This window comes from Eurosta solidaginis, chromosome X (assembly GCF_040869045.1).
Source record: "Eurosta solidaginis isolate ZX-2024a chromosome X, ASM4086904v1, whole genome shotgun sequence".
NCBI lineage: Eukaryota > Metazoa > Arthropoda > Insecta > Diptera > Tephritidae > Eurosta > Eurosta solidaginis.
This window is the reverse complement of record NC_090324.1, coordinates 14,478,767-14,503,635: the sequence shown is the minus strand read 5'-3', so window position 1 is coordinate 14,503,635 and position 24,869 is coordinate 14,478,767.

Sequence of the window (24,869 nt, the reverse complement as noted above, 5' to 3'; positions counted from 1 at the left end):
CACCTTCCTCTACGAACCAGAATGTCAAATCCTGCCATGCCAATTCCAGCACAGGTGTGCTATTAGGAACTGCTCGCGTACACATTCACCATAATGGTACGGACTTCTCCGCGCGGGCATTAATTGATTCTGGGTCTGAATGTTCCTTTATAACTGAAAGACTGAAACGCAGAATCAATTTGCCAGCGAGGAAAATGCATGCCCATGTTTCAGGCATCACAAATGCGGTGTCAGCTCAGGTGAAAGAAGCATCCAACATCGAATTACGTTCACCAGTGGATCCCTGCTTCAGCCTGACTACACCCGTACTAGTTCTAGCGAAACTCACTGGGAATCTTCCATCCTGCCATATCAATGCAATGACTATGCAGGCATTCCCAGACTTGGTTTTGGCAGACAAGAAACATGCGACAGGGTGGTACATTGGTACGTAACCTTTAGCATAATGGTACGTGCATATAGAATACGTCGTGACAAGCTTCGCAAATTTGGAAATTCATGTCAGGCGACAGCAAATAACACAATTCTGCTTGGTGAAATGGTATTTAATATTCATTTTAAACCACCTAGAATTTTCAACCCCTTCATATCAGCACATGCTGTTCGCGGATTCTCGAATTTAATGACAATTTTCGCTATTCGTCATGTGATTTCGCTCAGAATTGAACGCATTATTTCGTTGGCTTTTCACACTTCTCTGAAAAGAAAATTTTTCGCTTCCAAGCACCGCAATACAGTGATAAGGGTGAATCGCTCCACGCAACGATAAAAATGTCTACTGACTACCTTGAATACGCAATGATTTGGGTGGGTGGCTTGAAATCACGTCCGTTCCAAACTCCCACGCCCCGTAACCTTACTGATTTTGTTCAATATGCATAAGCTGCTCGAAATAACGTCCATTCCAACAGCACTAACTAACAATCTAATACATAATTAGCGTCCATGCACTATCGCGAGAACAAGCCTCACCCAACCAACCTCACGGCCACTCGCCCCTACACATCCACAAGATGCCACACCTCCTCCAACAAAAAAGGCAGTCGCCCGAGAGCGACACGATACATTAGACGCTGGAACGGAGACCTCGGCCTCTTCGTCCAGCCCAGGAAAACCTAAACAAAAAAAACCTGCGATTCTGGAACGGAGACCTCGGCCTCTTCGTCCAACCAAAAAAATACGAATCTGGAACGGAGATCTCGGCCTCTTCGTCCAACCAAACAAAACTACGAATCTGGAATGGAGACCTCGGCCTCTTCGTCCAGCACTACTGACCTTCTACTTCATATTACGTTATGCATTTCTATATTTAAGAGTTACGTATAAACCAATGGCAAGAAATATTCACTTTACTGTTCATAACCGTTAACTTTTCATCCTAGCTTAGGTGGTATACTGAGCAAGTCGGGAAGGATTCCCGGCCACCCGCGAAGCTGGCGAGCTCCTCATATAGTTTAAGTTTAGTGTGTAAGTCTTATATTCATTTTTCTCGTTTCAGCGGAGGTCATTGGCGGAAAACGATGTTGCGTATCGCAAGGGGGGCCGGCATGTTTAGGCAGGATGCCTAACTTTTCCGCATCTGATTGCGATCCCCCCCCCCCCCCCCCCCCCCAATGCAACTCTGCAAATGTATGTTCGATACTCGACTTAATTTATAACCACCCACACCATCACCGCCACATGCATGTGCATGCATGTATATGCACGTATATGTGTGCTTTTTGTCAGCACTCATGCATATGCATATCGGGGTTGATGTGTGGGTGCCTTTCCCCTCCAAAACGGGGGATTTTGCGGGCCAACGGTTGTAGCTTGCTATACAACCGGCTTCTTGGATTTCAACAGCCGTACAGCACGCATCTGCCGCCAACGATTTCTGCCGTTTTATATTCAGGTACCCTAGCTATTTATCTTTACTGAATAAAGATCATCTTTTATAACGAGAAATTCTCGTCTTCTCTTGTCTTTTTGCACATACTCCCGCTTATTGAGATCGACCCCGGTGCGCCCACCTACTCAGGATCAGACGCAACCCGGCCGAACACACATAAAAACCTACCATCTGCAAAAACAAAATCGATTCTATCTTGCTTGGTGCAATAGATATGGACACATATCCCTTTTAATCGGTTAACCCCACCCACTATGACGTAGAAATTGAACAGTTAACGATAGAGCGTTGGATCAGCTTGTGGATTAATATACACATAAAAACCTATCATCTGCAAATACAAGATCGATTCTATCTTGTTTCTGCCATAAATATGGATACTTATCCCTTTTAGTCGGTTAACCCCACCCAATTTGACGTAGAAATTGAACCGTTAACGATAGAACCCTGGATCAGCTTGTGTATTAATATAAACATAAAAGCCTACCATATGCAAAAACAAAATCGATTCTATCTTGCTTGGTGCAATAGATATGGACACATATCCCTTTTAATCGGTTAACCCCACCCACTATGACGTAGAAATTGAACCGTTAACGATAGAGCGTTGGATCAGATTGTGGATTAATATACACATAAAAACCTATCATCTGCAAATACAAGATCGATTCTATCTTGCTTTCTGCAATAAATATGGACACTTATCCCTTTTAGTCGGTTAACCCCACCCAATTTGACGTAGAAATTGAACAGTAAACGATAGAACCCTGGATCAGCTTGTGGATTAATGTAAACATAAAAGCCTACCATATGCAAGAACAAACTCGATTATATCTTTCTTGGTTCAATAAATATGGACACTTATCTCTTTTAGTCGGTTAACCCCACCCACTTTGACGTAGAAATTGAACCTTTAGCGATATAACCTTGGATCATCTTGTGGATTAATATACACATAAAACCCTACCATATGCAAAAATAAAATCGATTCTATCTTTCTTGGTTCAATAGATATGGAAACTTATCCCTTTTAGTCGGTTAACCCCACCCACTTTGACGTAGAAATTGAACCCTTAACGATAGAACCTTGGATCAGCTTGTGGATTAATATACTCATAAAACCCTACCATCTGCAAAAACAAAATCGATCCTATCTTTCTTGGTTCAATAGATATGTACACTTATCCCTTTTAGTCGGTTAACCCCACCCACTTTGACGTAGAAATTGAACCCTTAACGATAGAACCTTGGATCAGCTTGTGTATTAATATAAACATAAAAGCCTACCATATGCAAAAACAAACCCGATTCTATCTTGTTTGGTGCAATAAATATGGACACCTATCCCTTTTGGTCAGTTAACCCCACCCACTTTGACGTAGAAATTGAACCGTTAACGATAGAACCCTGGATCAGCTTGTGGATTAATATAAACATAAAAGCCTACCATATGCAAGAGCAAATTCCATTATATCTTTCTTGGTTCAATAGATATGGACACTTATCCATTTTAGTCGGTTAACCCCACCCACTATGACGTAGAAATTGAACCGTTAACGATACATCCTTAGATCAACTTGTGGATTAATATACACATAAAAACCTATCATCTGCAAAAAAAAAAAATCGATTCTATCTTGCTTGGTTCAATAAATATAGACACTTATCCCTTTTGTTTAGTTAACCCCACCCACTTTGAAGTAGAAATTGAACCGTTAACGATAGAACCCTGGATCAGCTTGTGGATTAATATAAACATAAAAGCCTACCATATGCAAGAGCAAATTCCATTATATCTTTCTTGGTTCAATAGATATGGACACTTATCCCTATTAGTCGGTTAACCCCACCCACTTTGACGTAGAAATTGAACCGTTAACGATAGAAGCCTGGATCAGCTTGTGGATTAATATAAACATAAAAGCCTACCATATGCAAGAGCAAATTCCATTATATCGGTTAACCCCACCCACTTTGACGTAGAAATTGAACCGTTAACGATAGAGCGTTGGATCAGCTTGTGGATTAATATACACATAAAACCCTATCATCTGCAAAAATAAAATCGATTCTATCTTGCTTGGTGCAATAGATATGGACACATATCCCTTTTAATCGGTTATGCCCACCCACTGTGACGTAGTAATTGAACAGTTAACGACAGAACCTTGGATCAGCTTGTGGATTAAGATACACATAAAAACCTACCATCTGCAAAAATAAAATTGTTTCTTTCTTGCTTGGTGCAATAGATATGGACACTTATCCCTTTTAATCGGTTAACCCCACCCACTATGACGTAGAAATTGAAATGTTAACGATAGAGCGTTGGATCAGCTTGTGAATTAATATACACATAAAAACCTATCATCTGCAAATACAAGATCGATTCTATCTTGCTTTCTGCAATAAATATGGACACTTATCCCTTTTAGTCGGTTAACCCCTCCCACTATGACGTAGAAACTGAACCGTTAACGATAGAAATCTTGGTCAGCTTCTGGACTAATATACACATAAATACCTACCATCTGCAAAAATAAAATCGATTCTATCTAGCTTGGTGCAAAAGATATGGACACTTATCCCTTTTTGTCGTTTAACCCCACCCACTATGACGTAGAAATTGAACCGTTAACGATAGAGCGTTGGATCAGCTTGTGGATTAATATACACATAAAAACCTACAATCTGCAAAAATAAAATCGATTCTATCTTGCTTGGTTCAATAGATATGTACACTTATCCCTTTTAGTCGGTTAACCCCACCCACTTTGACGTAGAAATTGAACCGTTAACGATAGAGTGTTGGATCAGCTTGTGGATTAATATACACATAAAACCCTATCATCTGCAAAAATAAAATCGATTCTATCTTGCTTGGTGCAATAGATATGGACACATATCCCTTTTAATCGGTTATGCCCACCCACTGTGACGTAGTAATTGAACCGTTAACGACAGAACCTTGGATCAGCTTGTGGATTAAGATACACATAAAAACCTACCATCTGCAAAAACAAAATTGTTTCTTTCTTGCTTGGTGCAATAGATATGGACACTTATCCCTTTTAATCGGTTAACCCCACCCACTATGACGTAGAAATTGAAATGTTAACGATAGAGCGTTGGATCAGCTTGTGAATTAATATACACATAAAAACCTATCATCTGCAAATACAAGATCGATTCTATCTTGCTTTCTGCAATAAATATGGACACTTATCCCTTTTAGTCGGTTAACCCCTCCCACTATGACGTAGAAACTGAACCGTTAACGATAGAAATCTTGGTCAGCTTCTGGACTAATATACACATAAATACCTACCATCTGCAAAAATAAAATCGATTCTATCTAGCTTGGTGCAAAAGATATGGACACTTATCCCTTTTAGTCGTTTAACCCCACCCACTATGACGTAGAAATTGAACCGTTAACGATAGAGCGTTGGATCAGCTTGTGGATTAATATACACATAAAAACCTACAATCTGCAAAAATAAAATCGATTCTATCTTGCTTGGTTCAATAGATATGGACACTTATCTCTTTTAATCGGTTAGCCCCACCCACTATGACGTAGAAATTTAACCGTTAACGATAGAGCGTTGGATCAGCTTGTGAATTAATATACACAAAAAAACCATCATCTGCAAATACAAGATCGATTCTATCTTGCTTTCTGCAATAGATATGGACACTTATCCCTTTTAGTCGGTTAACCCCACCCACTTTGACGTAGAAATTGAACTGTTAAAGATAGAACCTTGGATCAGCTTGTGGATTAATATAAACATAAAAGCCTACCATCTGCAAAAACAAAATCGATTCTATCTTGCTTGGTGCAATAGACATGGACACGTATCCCTTTTAATCGGTTAAGCCCACCCACTGTGACGTAGTAATTGAACCGTTAACGACAGAACCTTGGATCAGCTTGTGGATTAATATACACATAAAAGCCTACCATCTGCAAAACCAAAATCGTTTCTATCTTGCTTGGTGCAATAGATATGGACACTTATCCCTTTTAATCGGTTAATCCCACCCACTATGACGTAGAAATTGAACCGTTAACGATAGAGCGTTGGATCAGCTTGTGAATTAATATACACATAAAAACCTATCATCTGCAAATACAAGATCGATTCTATCTTGCTTTCTGCAATAAATATGGACACTTATCCCTTTTAGTCGGTTAACCCCACCCACTATGACGAAGAAACTGAACCGTTAACGATAGAAATATTGGTCAGCTTCTGGACTAATATAGACATAAATACCTACCATCTGCAAAAATAAAATCGATTCTATCTAGCTTGGTGCAATAGATATGGACACTAGCAAGGGGTCGTACGAACAAGATGAACAACAAAAATAAAAAAATAAAACAAGCAAATGAAAATCCGTTCTCCTCCACAGGGAGAAGGACAACAGCATTGGCATCCATACGCCCTAGTGAACGAGGGAGGGCTACCAATGCTACCAACGCTAAAGTGAAGAGCGACTTGGTGGGGGGCGGCAATAGTATGGCGGCGAAGGGAGTTGCGCTGGTAACGGCGAACCCTGACGCGCCTGCTGTTGTCGGACACCGACCAAGCGCCGGAACGGCAACCTTTTTTCCCACGGCTGTGGCAGGGGTCTCTGGACCTGGCCACTCCGAGCCAAGGGAAAACGGGGCCGCAACAGCTATTTTAACCGGGGGAGCGACTGCGTTGGAAACGACGGGTCGGCTCCCCATGGACGACAAGAGGGCAACCTCAGTCAACACAGTCTTAGGTGATCGGACGGGGGCAAGCACCACTATGGCGGCGAAGGTAGTTGCGCTGGCAACGGCGAACACTGACGCGCCTGCTGATGCTGGGCGCCCGTCTGACGCCGGTATGGCGACTATTCTCCCCACGGCTGTGACAGGGGTCCCACGATCTGGTCACACTGAGCCAAAGGAGAAAGGAGCCATAATGAAGACATCATCCGGGGGTACGACCGCGAGGGCAACTACGGGTCGGACCCCTTCTCAAGAAGATTCCCACAAGGGATCGTTCCACAGGAACAAAAGAAGGGCTGCAAAAGTCCTGTCAAGGTATGAGGGTGTTCCGCTGGAAACGCTGTCAGAGAACGCCAGGAATTCGGTGGAAAGGGCGCGAGCTCTAGTGCCGAATTTTCGGGGTTCTCTGCCAACAAGCGCAACCCCATATAAACGTCAAAGGACCGATGAGGATATCAAACCACCGCCGAAAAGGCACCAGAATCACTCCGCGGTAGCCAAACCCAGCTTTGCCGAGGTAGCTAAGGGCCGGATCCTTATAGGAATCCTGGACTGAGGGAATGACCGTGGTGCAATCCCTAAAGACCAGTGGCCGTACGTCCGGAATGAAATCGGCAACGCCATTCTCGACGTGCTGATGGAGTCTCCGGGTAGTCCGCCGCGAGGTTCTGATGCAGGATGGTACCAGGGCCAAATCAAGGTACTCGCTTGCGAGGACGCAAGGTCTGTTGCGCTGTACAAGGCAGCAGCCGCAAAGCTGGGACAAGTTTATCCCGGGGCGATTATCGAGGTCGTTGACTGGAAGGACATTCCGGCTCGGCCAAGGGCCAGGGCATGGGTTCCAGCGGTTCCAGCAGAACCTGAGAGAATTCTCAGGATGCTGCAACTGATGAACCCGGCTCTCCCAACGCAGGACTGGAGTGTCATCCAAGTCGAGGACGCTGTAGGACCTAGGAGACAGGTCGTGTTAGCCCTGAATAAGGAAGCTCTCGAGCCCCTTAGACGGAGCAAAGGAAGAGTGTTTTACGGCCGCGGGGAGGTCGTAATTCACGTATACCGTGGGGACGCACAGCGCGCATCCCTTTCGAGTGCCTCTTTGGACACGGACATTGAGGCACCCGAAGTGGAAGCGGAAATCTCCGACGTCGAAAGCCTGGTTTCCGCCACGTCAAATTGCGCAGGGGCTCTGGGCAATTTGTCGATGGAGGATGCTCTGCTGGATAGCGACGGAGAGGATCCCAACATCACGGTGATGGAGGCAGGGGAGTCTGAGCAAGCTCATGCTGAGGTTGCTCCAGATAAACCTGCACAAAAGTAAGGCAGCCTCGGCTGCTCTCATCAGTCGCCTTTCTAAAGGCGACGTCGAAGTGGTCCTTATCCAAGAACCCTGGGTGAACAACTCAAGGATTTGCGGATTGGGGGCCACTGGGTTTAAGCTCATCCGAGCTGCAGATGAAGGTAAAGTGAGAACATGCATTTTAGTAAAGTCTGAGCTAAATATCTTTCTCTAGCCTAATTATAGCAATTGTGACGTCACAGCGGCCAGTTTGTCAAGCGGAGGCACCCAATTAACGCTAGCCTCCGTTTATATGCCGTACGACGCAGAGGAACCTCCACCGCAAAAGACGGTAAAGGATCTGGTGGCCGACTCAAGCAAAGGCCATCTGTTAATTGGGACAGACGCAAACGCCCACCACGAGCAGTGGGGTAGTTCCGACATAAACACTCGGGGTGAGTCACTTTTTGAGTACCTTTTAACAACTAACCTTGTAGTTTGCAATGTAGGTAATGAACCAACTTTTATTACTAAAAACCGTAGAGAGGTTATTGACCTCACTATTTGTAGCGAAAGCATTTATGGGTGGGTTAAAAAATGGCGTGTTCTTGAGGAACATTCCTTTTCAGACCACCGCTATATTGAAGTAATGTTAGAGTTCTTCGTCGATCAGCCCATTGCGAGACGTAACCCACGTAATACAAACTGGGAACTACAGAATGAGCTGTTAGCAAGAGAACTACCAGAACTGCCCCCACAAAGCCTCTCATCAACGACGGCGCTAGAGGGTCTGGTAGAAACCTTCACATCGGCTTTCTCAAAAGCCTTAGAACAGGCCTGTCCATTGCCAAAACCGCGCGGTAAGCGTAAACCTCACTGGTGGTCCCATGATCTGGACCTACTTCGTAAATCCTGTAGAGAACAGTTTAACAAAGCCAAATTCTTTGATAACGGGTCACAATGGCTAGAATATAAGGACAAACTAAGAACCTACAAAAAAGTCGTGAGACAAGCGAAGAGAACTTCATGGAGAAATTTCTGCACTGGAGTCGAAAGTGTCGTGGACACATCCAGGCTACGGTGCGTGCTTTCTAAGACGCAAAAAGCTATTAGCTTTCTGCGGAGACCGAATGGTACCTGGACCAGCACAGAAGGGGAAACTCTAGAGCTGCTCCTGGACACACATTTCCCGGGAAATATGACAAACGCACCGGAAGTACCTGCAGCAAACCAAGCTGTGAATATACGCATCACTGAGGGCAGTCAAAAGTTTTAAACATTTTAAGGCTGCTGGACCAGACGGGATTGTACCCGCTCAACTTATCTACTCTTTGGAGGTACCAGCCAACTGGCTGCGGCACATATATACCGCTTGTTTGGCTATGAACTATATTCCGTGTGCATGGAGGAGCGCCACGGTCATATTCATTCCTAAGGCAGGCAAAGCCTCTCATTACGAGCCGAAGGACTATAGACCTATCAGTCTTTCATCCTTCGTACTCAAGACCCTAGAGAGAATAGTTAGCGATTTTCTCACTACAAGCATTGATAGGAATCTCATTTCGGACTATCAACACGCGTACACCAAAGGTAAATCTACGGAGACTGCGCTACACAGCCTAGTCTCTACTATAGAAACATCCTTGTTCGAAAAGGATTATTGTCTTGTGGCCTTCCTAGACATTGAAGGAGCATTCAACAACATAAGTCCAGACGCCGTTAACATTGCTTTAACTGATCTGGACGTAAATAGACCCCTAGCGGGACTAATTGATCAACTGCTCAGGGGAAGGAAAGTGCTCTCCTCACTGGGGAAGGTTGAGGTAACACGATTTGTCGCAAGGGGCACGCCCCAGGGTGGTGTCCTTTCCCCCTTACTATGGAACCTAACGGTAAACTCGCTATTAAGAGATACTAGTTGGGGGAGCGGGAAGGTCGTGGCATATGCTGATGACCTAGCGATTATCTACAGAGGCAAGTTTCCTCAAACTTTGTGCGACTTGATGCAGGTAGCATTGCGAGAGGTTTCCTTGTGGGCTTTCCGATGTGGACTCAGCGTCAACTCCGATAAAGTAGAGCTTGTCTTATATACCAAACGATACAAAATACCATCGTTGAACCTACCTGAACTAAATGGGGTGCGCCTAAGCCTGGCAGATAAAGCCAAATTTTTAGGCGTAGTTTTAGACAAAAAGCTGAACTGGAAGGACAACGTTATCCAGCGACTAAAGAAAGCGTACATTGCATTATATACGTGTAAAAGAGCCATTGGCAAAAAATGGGGACTCACCCCCAACATATGCAGATGGATTTATACCGCGATTATCAGACCCATACTGCTGTATGGGGTAGTCGTATGGTGGCCAGCCTTGAGCAAGGCGTCAAACATAAACTTGTTGGGTAAAGTCCACAGATCCAGCATGATAAGCATAAGCGGGGCTCTAAGAACAACGCCTAGCGAAGCTCTTCAGGTCATTCTTGACATCTTTCCACTGGATCTGGCTGGTCATCGAGCAGCGGCAACGTCAGCCCTGCGTCTAAGGGAGTTGTCGTGCTGGAACAACAGGACCCCAGGACACTCAAGTATACTAAACAAATACAGGTTTCTCCCTCCTAGCACGGATCGCTGTGCGACCACAACAGTTGCGGAAACCAACTTTAAGATAAACATACCCAGCAGGGATGACTGGACGGAGTCGGACAAGTGCCTTGCTATGGGCAACAGCATTTCCATATACACGGACGGCTCCAAGCTAAACGGGAGAGTTGGGGGTGGAGTATACTCAAGGGACCTTGACCTCCAGCTCTCATTCAGACTACCCGACCACTGCAGTGTATTCCAGGCAGAAGTTGCAGCCATAATGGAAGCCGCAGCTAGGATAGGGACATACATTGTCGGCAAAGAAATTTTTATCTTCAGCGACAGCCAAGCTGCCATAAAATCTCTGGGCTCCCACTCGTTCAATTCTGAACTAGCACTAAACTGTCGCCGATCTCTTCAAGAGATGGCTCAACAGAACCGTGTACACCTCACATGGGTCCCTGGACATAGGGATATCGAGGGAAACTGTATTGCAGATGAACTCGCTAGGCAGGGTACAACCAAGCAGGTTCTTCCTGGACAAGAACGCTTAGGTAAGCCCCTGTCCACATGCAAGCTAATGCTAAAAGAGCACATCTACCGTCAAGCCGACGAAAGATGGCTACAAACACCGGGATGTCGAACGTCGAAAGAAACCTGGCCTAAATGGGATCCTAAAAGGTCCCGTCACGTTTACAACCTAAGAAGGGATACAATTTCCACACTTGTAGGGGCACTAACGGGTCATTGTCTCATAGGTAGGCATGCAGAAAGGCTAGGAGCGCCTTATCATCGTTGCTGTAGGAGTTGTAAAGAAGATGAGGAGGAGGAAACGGTGGTTCACCTCATTTGCAACTGCGCAGCGCTAAGCGGAGCACGGCAGCGCTTTCTGGGAGCTCCAGTCTTGATACTATGAGTCAGGTTGTGGAGCATATATGCAAGAACAAACTCGATTATATCTTTATTGGTTCAATAGATATGGACACTTATCCCTATTAGTCGGTTAATCCCACCCACTTTGACGTAGAAAATGAACCCTTAACGATAGAACCTTGGATCAGCTTGTGGATTAATATACACATAAAACGCTACCATCTGCAAAAATAAAATCGATTCTATCTTGCTTGGTTCAATAGATATGGACACTTATCCATTTTAGTCGGTTAACCCTACCCACTATGACGTAGAAATTGAACCGTTAACGACACATCCTTAGATCAGCTTGTGGATAAATATACACATAAAAACCTACAATCTGCAAAAATAAACTCGATTCTATCTTGCTTGGTTCCATAGATATGGACACTTATCCCTTTTAGTCGGTTAACCCCACCCACTATGACGTAGAAACTGAACCGTTAACGTTCTATCGTTGGTCAGTTTCTGGATTAATATACACATAAATACCTACGATCTGCAAAAATAAAATCGATTCTATCTTGCTTGGTGCAATAGATATGGACACTTATTCCTTTTAGTCGTTTAACCCCACCCACTATGACGTAGAAATTGAACCGTTAAAGACACATCCTTAGATCAGCTTGTGGATTAATATACACATAAAAACTTACAATCTGCAAAAATAAAATCGATTCTATCTTGCTTGGTTCCATATATATTGTAACGTAACGTTACAATAACGTAATTCCCCCTGTATTTCCTTATTCACCTAAACCTGAACCTCCCTGTACTTATTTTGCTATAGCATAGCCAACAACCACTTCTTTTATAGCATATTCAACAACCAACTAAATTGCGAACCAATGAAAACCACAATAACGGAGCGTTGAATTCTCAACCAGTTTGTGTCACCACCCATATAAACACTGAATTTGCATTTTTGCAATTCAGTCCTCGCAGGTGAGCCAGCGGGAGTGGTTGTCTTTTTAAAGACAAAATTGCCACTCCTGCTAGCCAGCTGAGTGGAGGGGGCGCTGTCATGGCGCGGGTCACCCTTCACCCAGGTAAGGACGAGCGGGGCGGATGCCTTTGTGCTATTGCCACCCGCCGCCCCCCTGGGTATTGAGCGGCCCGACGCCTTAATAACTATGTCGCCCCTCCCCCCCAGCTCTGGCTTCGGCCAGCTGAGTGGAGGGGGCGCTGTCATGGCGCGGGTCACCCTTCACCCAGGTAAGGACGACCGTTGGCCGTTCTCCATCCTACCGCCGTTGAGCCGCTGTATCCGTCCCGCCGCTGCTACGACGACCGTTGGCCGTTCGCCATCCTACCGCCGTTGAGCCGCTGCATCCGTCACGCCGCTGCTACGACGACCGTTGGCCGCACGCCATCCTACCGCCGTTAAGCCGCTGCACCCGTCACGTCGCTGCTACAACGACCGTTGGCCGCTCGCCATCCTACCGCCGTTAAGCCGCTGCATCACCGTCCATCCAGTTCGCTGGTGCCGTCACTTCGTCTATACCGCTACACCCATCCGTCCACTAATACTGTCCGCCGTCCAGCCACTGCGCTCATACTACTGTACCAATCCGTCCGCTAATACTGTCCGCCGTCCGGCCGCCGCGCTGATCCCGCCGCTGCTCCCGGACAACCGTACCATCCCGCCCGCTACTGCACCGCCGCTAAACCACCGTGCCGACCCCTCCGCTACTACTACGCCTATTAGCCACCGCCTCCATCTTTGCACAGAAAGCTGCTGTCCGCCTAATATCCCCAGCCGTGTGTGCGTGCGTTCGTAACACATAAATATCGTGTATTTATTCAGTAGGGGTTTGTGGGACCTTTACTCGACTCTGGATTGACTGAGTGTTACCCCAGCCTTAGACAAAACCCACCTCATTAATGGCGCCCGAGCAGGGACCCTCCTCCGCAGATGACCGTGGAAAAACAACTACAACCACCACCAACACTGCCGGGGCGGGTTCGACGAACGCACCGCTAGAAACCACACACACACAGGCTCCGGAAGGCACGCTGCTGAACACCGACTCGCTCAATTGGATCTACCTACTTAGGAGGGAGAAGCTGATCGAGGAGTGTAAGGAACACCGAATCGACGTGGAAGGCCAAACCGTAGCCGAGCTGCGTCGCGCACTGAGTAGTTACGTGCGAGCGAAACGCGCCAGGAAATCCAGTGAAGACCTGTTGAAAGAGCTGGAACGAGAAGTGAACGAGGAAGAGGAGAAGTTCGCTACGCTACCCCAGCCAACGACAAAGCCGATCCCTTCAGTCCAGATCCACAGCCCACAGCCGCACGGAGGAAAGGGAGAGAACGCATTACCGAAACGAGACGAAATGAGCGACGGTGAACTTATGAATACCGTTCGCCGCTGGGACTTGCACTTTTCGGGGGAGGAGTCACTGCACGAATTTCTTGAGAGGATAGAGGAGCTTGCCGAATGCTACCGCATCCCCGTGGACCGACTCCTCCCAACACTGCCGGAGCTTCTATGTGGGAAGGCACTGCAATGGTACCGCGTCCGTAAGCAACACATACACCGCTGGAGCGATCTGCGGAGGGAGGTGCAAAATTTTTTTCTACCTAAGCGACACATACGGCACTTGGAAGAGGCCATCCGACAACGCAAACAGCAAGGCCGAGAGAAGGCCAAGGACTACATCCTCGCACTGGAAACGCTGATCCGCCAACACCCGACGATGTGTGAAGAGAATCACCTCGAACGGATCTATGATGGTCTACGCGTGGAATACCGCCTTTTCGTCAAACGCAGCGAGTTTAGGACGATCGAGGAGCTCCTGGAGCTAACGGAAGAGTATGAGCTGTTAAGAGGCGAGGAAGCGAAACAGGGAAAAATGGTGGCCCACAGCCTATACCACCTACCCATGGAATACGACAGCAAAGAGTGCTGTTGGCGCTGCAAGGAACGCGGACACCACCGCTTCCAATGTAAGGGCCCCTGGAGGAAGTTCTGCTCCCGGTGTGGCCAAGACAACATCCTCTCCAGGGACTGCCCATGCCCTCCGACTAGCCCAACTACCGAGAACGCACCCCGAACGCCGTCCAACGCTATTAAAGGAAGCCGCCAAGCACCGTACGTCCGACCAGAGAAGCCGAGGGAACCACCCGCCAGCAAGTCAACCGCAAAAACACAAGTAGATGGCCGATTCTATATACCAGTGGTCATCGAGGACATGAGCGTGCGCGCACTAGTGGACACCGGCGCCACCCTATCCTATGTAGATGACACCGTACGGAAACACCTAGAAAAGAACAACATCAAGGCACGCCCCAACAAGCGAAATATCCAGCTGGCAGACCAAACGTGCGTCTTTACCTAGAATTCCTACCCGGCAAGGATTGTGTATCAAGGACGAGCCACAGACGCGATGCTGTCCGTTATCCCAAACTTGGCCGAACAGGTAATCCTCGGAATGGACTTCCTAAGAAAGAGGGGAATCATCCTCACGCTGGATGGCCAGCCGCTAGAGGCCACCGTGACCAAGAGAGCACCCGAACTGGATACGCTATGTACATTGACGAGCCGAGAACACCTGAGCGACGAACAAAACACGGAACTGGGAAACTTCCTGGCGCATCACCAAAAGCGGTTTGGCGAAATCATCGGACCAAGCACTGCAGCCGAGCATACGATTCGTCTCAAACACAACCGACCGCTGAAGCAACGATACTACCCCCGCAACCCGGCCATGCAACAAGTAATCAACGAAGAGGTAGACGAGTTATTAGTCGGAGGAAGAATAGAACCATCACGAAGCGCGTACAGCTCGCCAATCGTGCTAGTCCGCAAAAAACAGGGCACGTGGAGGATGTGCATCGATTACCGTCAACTCAACGCCGCCTGCGAACCAGACGCTTACCCGTTGCCGCAAATTGGAGCCATTCTCGACCAGCTGAAAGATGCGAAATTCATCTCGACCATTGGCTTGAAGAACGGCTACTGGCAAATCCCGCTCGCCAGAGCATCCCGACCATACACCGCATTTACAGTTCCTGGCAGAGGGTTGTTCCAGTGGAAAGTCATGCCATTTGGCCTACACTCTGCTCCGGCTACCTTTCAACGCGCTCTGGATTCGATACTTGGACCCGAACTCCAACCAAAAGTTTTCGCCTACCTGGACGATATCATCGTATTGGGAGATACCTTCGCAGAACACTTGGCGATCTTGAGGGAAGTGTTCGAGCGCCTACAAAGACACAGGATGCAAGTAAACTTCGAAAAATGCAGCTTCGTCCAGCAACAACTCCATTACCTAGGACATATCATCAGTTCGAAAGGAATTCACACCGATCCAGCAAAAGTATCCGCTGTACAGGAGATGCCCGCACCGAAAACGCTCAAAGAGCTCCGCCGTTTTCTTGGACTCGCGTCATGGTACCGCCGCTTCGTGGCAGACTTCTCTACGCTCGCCGCGCCGCTTAACCAACTGCTGAAAAAGGGACAAGTCTGGAAATGGGAGGCGCAACAAAATCACGCTTTCAAAGCTCTCAAGGATAAGCTCTCCAGCGCGCCAATACTTTGTTGTCCGGACTTCTCTCGACCGTTTTTTCTCCAGACCGACGCGAGCGGAGAGGGCCTGGGCGTCGTGCTCTATCAACGCCATTCCGACCACGAGAATGTAGTAGCCTACGCCAGCCGAAGCCTAACCCAGCTGGAAAAGCGATACTCGGCCACCGAACAAGAATGCCTCGCCGTGCTATGGGGTATCCGTAAGATGAGACCGTACCTGGAGGGGTATCACTTCACCGTCATCACCGACCACCACTCACTAAAATGGCTGCACTCACTCCAAAACCCCTCTGGACGTCTGGCAAGATGGGCACTGGAATTGCAACAATATAATTTCGAGATAGAATACCGAAAAGGAGCACAGAACGTGGTAGCCGACGCACTCTCCCGCTGCCCGCTACAACACGCCGATGACGACATTTTGTACACCATAACCAACGGAACAAACGACTGGCACGAGAGGAAAGCAAGACAGGTGCGGGAAAAACCTCAAGCACATCCAGATTACCAGATCGTCGATAACCGACTCTTCCGCCACATTTCCCCGAGAAATCAACTCTCGCTGCCACCGCAATGGAAGCTGTGCATCCCAGACGACCGACGAAAGGACGTACTACAAGAAGTCCACGACGCCGCCGCCGCCGGACATCTCGGGGTGAAGAAGACGCTTAAGAGAGCACAACAGAACTATTACTGGCCCGGGATGTTCCGCGATGTCCTCAAACACGTACGGAAGTGTATCAGATGCGCAGAATACAAAGTCGAGCAAAGACGCCCAGCAGGATTGATGGCAACCATGCAATCATCACGACCGTGGGAAATAGTAACCGCTGACTTCGTAGGGCCACTACCCCGTTCCAAGCAAGGAAATACTTGCCTCCTCGTCATGGTGGACAAATTCTCCAAGTGGGTGGAGTTGATCCCAGTGCGCCAAGCGACAACGGCAACCGTAATCAAAGCACTCCAAGAAAGAGTCATATACCGATTTGGCTGCCCGAAAACCCTCCTCACAGACAATGGCAAACAATTCGTCGGGAATGCATTAGCAACGTTTTTAAACGACCACCGCATCGATCACAAGTTTACGGCAGCCTACGCCCCGCACGAAAACCCCACCGAGCGAACCAACCGAGTCGTGAAAACCATGATGGCTCAGCGATGCAAGGACGACCACCGCACCTGGGACTAGGAGATACCGCAAATAGCATTCGCGATAAACACGGCCAGCCACGAATCTACAACAGCATCAGCAGCAGAAATCAACTTCGGTAGAGACCTTACAGCACCGCAGCAAGTGCGCACGGAGGGAGCAGTACCAGCAGAGCCACCAACCGTACCACCGTCCATCACCAAGTTGTGGGACGAGATAAAAGGGCACCTAGCCAAAGCTTCAAAGCAACAGAAAAAACACTACGACTTACGCAGACGGCAATGGAAGCCACGTATAGGCGAGCAGGTGATGAAAAGGGACCACCCACTCTCATCTGCGGCAGACAAATTCGCCCAGAAGTTAGCACCAAAATTTTCCGGCCCGTACTTGGTGATGGAATACGTTTCGACGAACACGGTAAAATTAGGCCACCCAGAGCAACCAAAGCAGCAACGTGCACACGCGCACTTGCAAGACTTAAAGCCGTACAAATCATAGACAACCCGTTTACCTCTTCATTGCAGGAACCAGACCGTCCAATATGAGTCGAAAACACCGGCAACCCATACCACCGGACTCACCACAACCAATACGGCCGTGGCGCCCACCGTTTGAGGCAACATTATGGCCGGCGAACAAGCCAAAAATCCAAAATATACAAATTTTTCACGGCCCACCAATCTACGACCACCTAATGGCCATCAGGGAACAGGAGTTGGCACCAGAGAAAGGAAAAGCCGACCCGCACGCAAAACAGGTGCCCACAGAAAAGGCAATAAATGAACGGCCGGACCCAGAGGAGTCTATTAAAGAAATTACGCCAAAGCAACAAAAACGGGGCGACACCGAACACAACCAAACAGGGAAAAAAACATCATACGACGAGGGTGACCCTGATCCCGAACAGTTCTTCAGAGAACTGAAATTAAAGCGCTCGGACCACAAGGACAGGACGAGCTATACGTTCCGCTGGAAAACCAAACGGGTCAAGGTAAAAATAATAGACAAAACACAGGCGACAGTTTCACTGATGGGGAGAAAAAGGGTGGTACCAATCGAATAAGACACGAAGAGGAGGCCGAAAAATATATCTTTTCTTTATATACACTTATACAATTAACAAAACTGTTAGACTTAAGACATAAATGAATTGTGAATTATGTTTCAAATAATAAGGAAAAAAAATATACTACAAAAACAAAAAAAAAAAAAAAAAAAAAAACTAATAACAAACCAATATATATATATATACATATATCTACATAACATTATACAGGGAACAAGAGAAGTACGACAACGGATACAGTTTAGTACGACTCCATCCCCGACAAAAAAAAAAAAAAAAAAATAGTAAAATGAAAAATAAATTTTTTTTTATACTTTTTGCCATTAAAACCTGAAATGTTAACATTAACTCTGTTATATACATAAGTGGAATGACTCTGTATATTTTTGAAAAGAATAATAATTTTTAAATAAAGTGCTTCGCCCACACGCACACCGGCATAATACCTAGGCCATGCCTGGAGATCCACCTTTCCCCCAACGCAGCTTTCCGTCAACCGAAGTGGGAGGGGGACTGTAACGTAACGTTACAATAACGTAATTCCCCCTGTATTTCCTTATTCACCTAAACCTGAACCTCCCTGTACTTATTTTGCTATAGCATAGCCAACAACCACTTCTTTTATAGCATATTCAACAACCAACTAAATTGCGAACCAATGAAAACCACAATAACGGAGCGTTGAATTCTCAACCAGTTTGTGTCACCACCCATATAAACACTGAATTTGCATTTTTGCAATTCAGTCCTCGCAGGTGAGCCAGCGGGAGTGGTTGTCTTTTTAAAGACAAAATTGCCACTCCTGCTAGCCAGCTGAGTGGAGGGGGCGCTGTCATGGCGCGGGTCACCCTTCACCCAGGTAAGGACGAGCGGGGCGGATGCCTTTGTGCTATTGCCACCCGCCGCCCCCCTGGGTATTGAGCGGCCCGACGCCTTAATGACTATGTCGCCCCTCCCCCTCAGCTCTGGCTTCGGCCAGCTGAGTGGAGGGGGCGCTGTCATGGCGCGGGTCACCCTTCACCCAGGTAAGGACGAGCGGGGGCGGATGCCTTTGTGCTATTGCCACCCGTCGCCCCCCTGGGTGTTGAGCGGCCCGACGCCCTAAAGACTACATAACCCCCTCCCCCCTCAGCACTGGCTTCGGCTAGTTGAGTGGAAGGGGAGCCGTCATGGCACGGGTCACCCTTCACCCGGGTAAGGACGAGCGGGGCGGATGCCTTTGTGCTATTGCCACCCGTCGCCCCCCTGGGTGTTGAGCGGCCCGACGCCTTAATGACTATACCCCCCTCCCCCTCAACTCTGGGTTCGGCCGTGAGTCGATTCGTGCGCATAAGGGGCTACCGCTGTGCGTTAGGGTGCACTTCCCCTCCGCGCACGGATCGATCCACGGTGTATCGGCTGGTACAGCCCCGCCCCTCTTACGCACCTTCTATAAGCGTGCAACTAGGGAGGCGGGGGTGTCCAGCAGTGAAACCAGCACTAACGAGTCCTCGCAGTCTCTTCCGCAGGTGACTGACCCCGCGACTACCAAAGCTGCCGAAGAAGAGCGATTAGCCGGATCCCGTGAAGCCGACCGACCAATACCAGCCCGTTGGTACGCCTATCCTACCCCGCCCGGAACACGCAGCCGCTGTCCAGGTAGACCCCGTCGGCGGCCTATTTTCTCTCTCTCTCTCTCGGCCCTGGTACGCGCTCCGTAGCCCACCGCCGCTGCCGTCGCCCCTCTGGTGCCGCCGCTGCTACGACGACCGTTGGCCGTTCTCCATCCTACCGCCGTTGAGCCGCTGTATCCGTCCCGCCGCTGCTACGACGACCGTTGGCCGTTCGCCATCCTACCGCCGTTGAGCCGCTGCATCCGTCACGCCGCTGCTACGACGACCGTTGGCCGCACGCCATCCTACCGCCGTTAAGCCGCTGCACCCGTCACGTCGCTGCTACAACGACCGTTGGCCGCTCGCCATCCTACCGCCGTTAAGCCGCTGCATCACCGTCCATCCAGTTCGCTGGTGCCGTCACTTCGTCTATACCGCTACACCCATCCGTCCGCTAATACTGTCCGCCGTCCAGCCACTGCGCTCATACTACTGTACGAATCCGTCCGCTAATACTGTCCGCCGTCCGGCCGCCGCACTGATCCCGCCGCTGCTCCCGGACAACCGTACCATCCCGCCCGCTACTGCACCGCCGCTAAACCACCGTACCGACCCCTCCGCTACTACTACGCCTATTAGCCACCGCCTCCATCTTTGCACGGAAAGCTGCTGTCCGCCTAATATCCCCAGCCGTGTGTGCGTGCGTTCGTAACACATAAATATCGTGTATTTATTCAGTAGGGGTTTGTGGGACCTTTACTCGACTCTGGATTGACTGAGTGTTACCCCAGCCTTAGACAAAACCCACCTCATAATATGAACACTTATCCCTTTTAGTCGGTTAACCCCACCCACTATGACGTAGAAACTGAACCGTTAACGATAGAACTCTTGGTCAGCTTCTGGATTAATATACACATAAAAGCCTATCATCTGCAAAAACAAACTCGATTCTATCTTGCTTGGAGCAATAGTTATGGACACATATCCCTTTTAATCGGTTAAGCCCATCAACTGTGACGTAGTAATTGAACCGTTAACGACAGAACCTTGCATCAGCTTGTGGATTAATACACACATAAAAACCTACCATCTGCAAAAACAAAATCGATTCTATCTTGCTTGGTGAAATAAAAATGGACACTTATCCCTTTTAGTCGGTTAACCCCACCCACTTTGACGTAGAAATTGAACCGTTAACGATAGAACCTTGGATCAGCTTGTGGATTAATATACACATAAAAACCTATCATCTGCAAATACAGGATCGATTCTATCTTGCTTTCTGCAATAAATATGGACACTTATCCCTTTTAGTCGGTTAACCCCACCCCAATTTGACATAGAAATTGAACCGTTAACGATAGAACCTTGGATCAGCTTGTGGATTAATATACACATAAAAACCTAGCATCTGCAAATACAGGATCGATTCTATCTTGCTTTCTGCAATAAATATGGACACTTATCCCTTTTAGTCGGTTAACCCCACCCAATTTGACGTAGAAATTGAACCGTTAACTATAGAACCTTGGATCAGCTTGTGGATTAATACACACATAAAAACCTACCATCTGCAAAAACAAAATCGATTCTATCTTGCTTGGCGAAATAAAAATGGACACTTATCCCTTTTAGTCGGTTAACCCCGCCCACTTTGACGTAGAAATTGAACCGTTAACGATAGAACCTTGGATCAGCTTGTGGATTAATATACACATAAAAACCTACCATCTGCAAAAACAAAATCGATTCTATCTTGCTTGGTGCAATAGATATGGACACATATCCCTTTTAATCGGTTAAGCCCACCCACTGTGACGTAGTAATTGAACCGTTAACGACAGAACCTTGGATCAGCTTGTGGATTAATATACACATAAAAACCTACCATATGCAAAAACAAAATCGTCTCTATCTTGCTTGGTGCAATAGATATGGACACTTATCCCTTTTAATCGGTTAATCCCATCCACTATAACGTAGAAATTTAACCGTTAACGATAGAGCGTTGGATCAGCTTGTGGATTAATATACACATAAAAACCTATCATCTGCAAATACAGGATCGATTCTATCTTGCTTTCTGCAATAAATATGGACACTTATCCCTTTTAGTCGGTTAACCCCACCCAATTTGACGTAGAAATTGAACCGTTAACGATAGAACCTTGGATCAGCTTGTGGAATGATATACACATAAAAACCTACCATCTCCAAAAATAAAATCGATTCTATCTTGCTTGGTGCAATAGATATGGACACTTATCCCTTTTAGTCGGTTAACCCCACCCACTTTGACGTAGAAATTTAACCGTTAACGATAGAACCCTAGATCAGCTTGTGTATTAATATAAACATAAAAGCCTACCATATGCAAGAACAAACTCGATTCTATCTTGCTTGGTGCAATAGATATGGACACTTATCCCTTTTAGTCGGTTAACCCCACCCACTTTGACGTATAAATTTAACCGTTAACGATAGAACCTTGGATCAGCTTGTGGATTAATATACACATAAAAACCTACCATCTGCAAAAACAAAATCGATTCTATCTTGCTTGGTGCAATAGATATGGACACACATCCCTTTTAATCGGTTAAGCCCACCCACTGTGACGTAGTAATTGAACCGTTAACGACAGAACCTTGGATCAGCTTGTGGATTAATATACACATAAAAACCTACCATATGCAAAAACAAAATCGTCTCTATCTTGCTTGGTGCAATAGATATGGACACTTATCCCTTTTAATCGGTTAATCCCATCCACTATAACGTAGAAATTTAACCGTTAACGATAGAGCGTTGGATCAGCTTGTGGATTAATATACACATAAAAACCTATCATCTGCAAATACAGGATCGATTCTATCTTGCTTTCTGCAATAAATATGGACACTTATCCCTTTTAGTCGGTTAACCCCACCCAATTTGACGTAGAAATTGAACCGTTAACGATAGAACCTTGGATCAGCTTGTGGAATGATATACACATAAAAACCTACCATCTCCAAAAATAAAATCGATTCTATCTTGCTTGGTACAATAGATATGGACACTTATCCCTTTTAGTCGTTTAACCCAACCCATTATGACGTAGAAATTGAACCGTTAACGATTGAGCTTTGGATCAGCTTGTGGATTAATATACACATAAAAACCTATCATCTGCAAATACAAGATCGATTCTATCTTGCTTTCTGCAATAAATATGGACACTTATCCCTTTTAGTCGGTTAACCCCACCCAATTTGACGTAGAAATTGAACCGTTAACGATAGAACCTTGGATCAGCTTGTGGAATGATATACACATAAAAAACTACCATCTTCAAAAATAAAATCGATTCTATCTTGCTTGGTGCAATAGATATGGACACTTATCCCTTTTAGTCGGTTAACCCCACCCACTTTGACGTAGAAATTTAACCGTTAACGATAGAACCCTAGATCAGCTTGTGTATTAATATAAACATAAAAGCCTACCATATGCAAGAACAAACTCGATTCTATCTTGCTTGGTGCAATAGATATGGACACTTATCCCTTTTAGTCGGTTAACCCCACCCACTTTGACGTAGAAATTTAACCGTTAACGATAGAACCTTGGATCAGCTTGTGGATTAATATACACATTGTTTAGGCAGGATGCCTAACTTTTCCGCATCTGATTGCGATCCCCCCCAATGCAACTCTGCAAATGGATATTCGATACTCGACTTAATTTATAACCACCCACACCATCACCGCCACATGCATGTGCATGCATGTATATGCACGTATATGTGTGCTTTTTGTCAGCACTCATGCATATGCATGTCGGGGTTGATGTGTGGGTGCCTTTCCCCTCCAAAACGGAGGATTTTGCGGGCCAACGGTTGTAGCTTGCTATACAACCGGCCTCTTGGATTTCAACAGCCGTACAGCACGCATCTTCCGCCAACGATCTGTGCCGTTTTGTATTCAGGTAATATTGTACCCTAGCTATTTATCTTTACTGAATAAAGATCATCTTTTATAACGAGAAATTCTCGTCTTCTCTTGTCTTTTTGCACATACTCCCGCTTATTGAGATCGACCCCGGTGCTCCCAACTTCTCAGGATCAGACGCACCCCGGCCGAACATTTGGTTCTTCTCACCAGGAATTTGAAATACAGCGCCTATATACAGTCCACATCCATACAAAATCATTTTATATACATGCTTGGTGGTACACTTTGGTGGTAAAATTCTTTTGGTGATATTAAACAGAAGCTGATAAACACGCTTGGTACACTACAATTGGCTAACAACATCTGGGTAAAACACTGAGGAAAGGACAGCCAGCTAAAGCAATTTCAACATCGTAAGGCAACTTGCCACATCATCACCACAACAGCAAATCACAAAAAAGTTCACAGTAAGTGCAATATTTCTTGCCACATGTTTTTTGGTTAAAACAATACATAAAAAGTGCGAAAAATCAATTTACTGCGATACGTGATTTCTAATCAACCTCGGAAAGTGTAAAAAATTTAGTGCCGAAAAGAAAATAAGTGCAAACGCGGATCATTAACGTTGTTAAGATTCCTTGTGACTATCTGGCCTGTCCCCCCACCGGCGGTAAGGCTCTCCGGACACAGCACAAGGAAGAGGTGCACATAACCTCACTTTCACTAAAATTTCACGCCATTCGATTGTGGCAATTTTTAAAATTTCTTTTTGCATTACGTTAATTTCACTAGTTTCCTAATAAATTTTTGTTACACAGTTTCCTCCTTTTTCGCACAAGATTTATTACACATTTTTACACTTTTCGTCGAGTTTATATCAACGCGCGCACTTATTGCATAATAAAATTGAAGGTTGAAGTGGCGAGTGGCTCCTCCTTTACTTTACACAGTACACATCGGTGTTGCTACCCACTGCTCTCTGTTTTAAGGCACAAATAATCTGCAAAGTCAGACCAAAATAAACAAATTAAGAGTAATAAATCAATTTTGCGTAATTTTAATAGTTGTTGGTTGGGTAATTCGCTCAGGTTTTCAAGTTTTATATCCCTTGGTTAATTCGCTCTCCACTTTTCAACCATGAACATGGACTCCTACATTAA